General features: G+C 41.0%; 1 long non-coding RNA gene across 1 annotated transcript; it reads left to right on the top strand.

Annotated features, from left to right (window-relative positions):
* Nucleotides 1–490: 490 nt before the first annotated feature.
* LOC106959244 (uncharacterized) lies at nucleotides 491–4,031 on the top strand. The gene is made up of 2 exons (XR_001427305.1): nucleotides 491–1,805; nucleotides 3,826–4,031. It is a non-coding gene; the product is annotated as an uncharacterized LOC106959244 (long non-coding RNA).
* Nucleotides 4,032–4,344: the final 313 nt, after the last annotated feature.

Raw genomic sequence — 4,344 nt, 5'->3', positions numbered from 1 at the left:
ATAAGGAAGCGGGAAACTATAATCGAGGGGAAGTAAAAGTAAGAGGAGTAATCCACATGCAGTTAAACAGGGTATGTAAATGTTTAAAGTGTCGTAATTAGGCTGAGAATTAGCTCTGTTCTGCAATTTAATTACTTTTATTATGTGGGATTGTAAAATTTATTTTTAAACAGCAGCTTACAAACCTTTTTGTTAACCAATAAACTTAATCAATCCTAACAGAGTCGCCTGTACTGACTGGAAATGCATCCAGAGAGCTGACCGATTTTCTCTTTATCACTTTTCATCAGTAATAGGGAATTCAAATCCTGAAAAGTCGTATTCTTTTCTGTCCACTGAATGCATCAAAACTCACACCAGATCTCACACCGGCTGCAGACCAGAAAACTTTCAGCTCGTCTTGCTCTGACTATTGATGTGCCTGTGGCAAACTAAAAAAAAAAAAAAAAAAAATCAGGTATGGAAAAAGAAATGTCAGTCTCAGAACCTTAATTCCTCCAGGTTCTGGAGGTTTTATGTTTTTAACTTAATTAGAAAGAGGTAAACTGATATGAAGCCAAGTTCATCAGATAAAAGGAAGGCGGACCTTTCAACCTGTGTCTGTTATGAATCATCCTGGTTTGCAAATGTTAGCAGAGTTAAGGTAGGAGTTTACAATCTGAAGGGAAAACATCTGCAGTATCCAGATGCAAAAGATGGTAAAATTTCAGCTCTAAATTATTCTACCTTTGTTTTAAAATAGCAGTAAAAGCCTGGCTTCCTGGATTCACTCTGTCTGAATTAAAGAGTGACGACACTGCTGGTTATGATATAGCTACTTCATAACAACTTACTGCTGCAGGGCTAGAAAATAATATTTTGAATGCTTTTATTTACAGATCGTGTGATATCAAGAGTTTGCTAGAATTGGTATCAGAAGGACAGACTTTAAAAAAAATCAAGAGATTGAAAATGGTTCAGAAAACTCACATCAGTGCTTCTCCATTCCAGTCAGTCGACTCAAACAAAAGGCACAAAGTAACCGAGTTTAATCACATTTTCCACATCCAACTGCTACGCTTTCATTCACACTGAATCATACAAAAAAGTAGCGTCTCTCATGGGTCTCTCATAGAGATCTTGGATAAGAAATGAACCAGAGAGAAAAGAAAAAAAAGTGGGGCAAAAGGAGGGATGATAAGACAGAGAAAAGAACGAAAAAAGCTGCCACTGAAATAGACAAACATGACTGACTTTGGTAGTTTTCTTTCCGAGACGGAATGGATGACTAATATTTGAGAAAGGGGGACTCAAAACATAACAAACCCGGGGAAGAATTTGCCTGGAAATGTTGAGAAAAAAAATCAAATAACAAAAACGTGAGTTTAAGTGACAAACAAACAAACAAAAAAATTGAATTGATGTAATTAAATGCTGACTTCCTGGGATAAAAGGTAGAATCTGGTTCAAAGTCTCCCTGCTGTCTGAATTTACCCCAGAAAACTGACGATCCAGACGACACACAAACACACACACCCATGAAATCAGTGTTTTCTGCGAGCGGGGGTTGCCTGGGTGGGGCAGAATCATCCCCACCCGATGTTCTGCTTCATTACTGAGGCTGACTTCATGGTGAAGATGAAGTCACCACTGATACAAAGGAGGCTGGAAAGGAAGAAGTTCTCCACGTACACGCGTCAGCGGGGCGTGACGGGAATCTTCAAGCAGATACCGACTGGAAGCGAGCCTCAACAGGACCGCAGGTCGAGGCCGCTTTTCCGTGATGGCCTGACTGCTGGGTCAGCTGAGAGAGAGGGAGAATCAAAGTAAGTTCGCGCACAGAACGGCTTATTGTTCCAAGTGAACAGAGGGCGACTGTGGGAGACGGTTCCTGGCACCTCCTGTAAGCCTCCGATCCAAGGCTGGTGGCGTTATTAGTGCGTCTTTGTGTTCGTCTGCAGCTATATTTGTGAGAACGAGCTTCGCTTCCAGAATGAGGATATTTTGGTTTTCACTTCCGACACATTTTCTAAGGCATAGCTGAAGGTTAGCTGTACCCATGTGAGGATACAAGTCAAATCAGACCAGACCCGTCCCTCTGTTTTTGCATGCAGGCTGCTAGCTGTCGGCTCTCTGCTTCTGAGTGCCTGTATGCCTGACTCAGACATGCGAAAGGAAAAGCAGAGACTCTTGAATGCTTCTTCTTCGTTCAGCAGGGGGAGGGGGAGAGCTGGCGCTGCTGTCCAAGTAGTCTGGCGAGAGTTTCTCCATGGTGATGCTTCGTGTTTCAAACAAATTGGGCTGTGAAAGGAGCACAGGGTGGCCCGTCGGGAAGGCCTGTAGCTCACACAGAGGCCCGCGTTTGAAGGGGACTCCTGCAAATTATGTAATATTAGCCCAGAGAAGAAATGTTGAATGGTAAAACAATGACCTTCATCACACTGCACTAAAATAAGAAACAGCTATGGACAAAAGCAATGCTTTCCAGTCTTGACTATGTAAACAGTGGCAGTGGCTGAAGAGTGAAATATAAAAAGTGTAAAGAAATGTGAGCATTTACTGTTTGAATTTGTTGAGTTTAGGAGAATTTCTAATGCCAGTGAAAAAATGAACAGAACTATATCAAATATTTCAGGTTAGATTCATGCGGACAGAATCTACCTCTTGTGAAGCAGCTTGGTCTCATAAATAGACTTTTCTTTGCTTTGCTGCAGACAACATCTACAGGCGCTGCCATGTTGAAATTCTGACTTTTTAACTGGAACGTTGTTACCTTGAGTCTGATGTCAAATCCATGTTCCTAATTATGACTTCCCAGGTAAATGAAATGCAGCATCACTAATCTGGACCCTAAATCACAGGCTGGCATGGAGTCAAAAGGCAATACTCTTACTAAGGTGAAACGGCTTAAAAAATAACATGCAGTTTGTTGGTGAGGATGTCAATTCCAAGCTAGCTACCTGAGCTAACCAGCTAGCATCACCTTGTATAAACTCCAAGTGTTACTCTATGAAGAGTAGAACCGCAAAAAGAAATTTGGTGCAACAAGAACTTAAAAACTTTACATTTAACGGCTGTTTATTCTACATCTATGCATTAAAATCCTAGCAAGCATAAATAAATGCTACAGACAACATGATAGCAGTAACAATTTTAATGTTTTATTTTTGCTGCATTGGGAATAATTCTTGTGTTGCTCTTTTAAGTAAAACTCTAAATCAATCAACTTAGATTAGAAATGATTAATCTCACAGTGAAATAGGGCTCAAGACTGTCTTTAGAGCAATATTCTATGTAAAGTCACCCCAAGTTAAGATATATAACAAACTACAAACGTGCTCTGTTCATCAAATGTGATCTTCCAGGAGAACATCCTGCATCTTCTGCTCCTCTTAGTTTGTTATTTGTCAGGCTAAACCTCATATAGACTTACACTGGAAAACTCTCTCAGCCCTATCCATCACACTGTATGAGCTTGTCAACATAAACAAAACGTAACAACAAAGACCCAATGCCATGCATGATTCAGCGTTCCCTCAGAGCGCCTACAGAGTCAGCGTGCTGCCAGGACCGCACCAGCCTGTGAGGACACACTGTGGCCAAACGCATAAATCTCTCCATCAGCGCTCACACCCCTGGCGCTGCTGCAGCTGTTGACAGTAACACAGCTCTGCGAGGCTTGGAGATTTTTTTTCTGCGAGAGTGAGAGAACAAGATTATAAACGTCTTAGCAACCTACTTTTTATTTTTTATTTTTACCGACTTAAATGCTTAATTAAGTGAAGTAGATCTGTTATTTTCATGTTCTGATGATGAACTTCTTTCTTTCTATAACTTTTTTTTTAGGCTCTGGTGGCAAGAGTTTAGATTTATGGCCCACCCTCAGTGGAGATTGGACCAATCACACATCCCAAGAAGAGTTGTACTTGACTCACCCTGTGGTTACAAAAAGTGACAAAATGGAGCTGTAATATGTTAAACAAAAGCTAAAAATGAGAGACGTCACACTGCTTAAATAAATGGTGGTCTACAAATAAAAGCAGTAAAACCAATTATAATAATATGTTGGGTTTACTTTGGGCTTATAATAGTCGGGTCAGATTGGGCTCTGACACAATGTCTACGGGCGTGGACGGATTTGTTAGGCCAGATCTCAACTCTACTAGGCCAATGCTGAACAATGAATAAACAGGAAGTAGGGAGGAGAGAGACAGGAAGCAGGAAATGGCCTGAGATCGGAAGTCGAACCCAGGACGACTGCATTGAGAACTACAGCCTCGACCAACTGAGCCACCCAATCATCCAATTTCTACTTATTCTTCAGCAGCAAAATCGATGGATAATTTTAAGAAACTATGAGTCAGA

This window comes from Poecilia latipinna, unplaced genomic scaffold (genome assembly GCF_001443285.1).
Source record: "Poecilia latipinna isolate Pla-1442-1.1 unplaced genomic scaffold, P_latipinna-1.0 Scaffold1060, whole genome shotgun sequence".
Taxonomy (NCBI): domain Eukaryota; kingdom Metazoa; phylum Chordata; class Actinopteri; order Cyprinodontiformes; family Poeciliidae; genus Poecilia; species Poecilia latipinna.
This window is presented reverse-complemented; position numbering and strand designations above follow the sequence as displayed.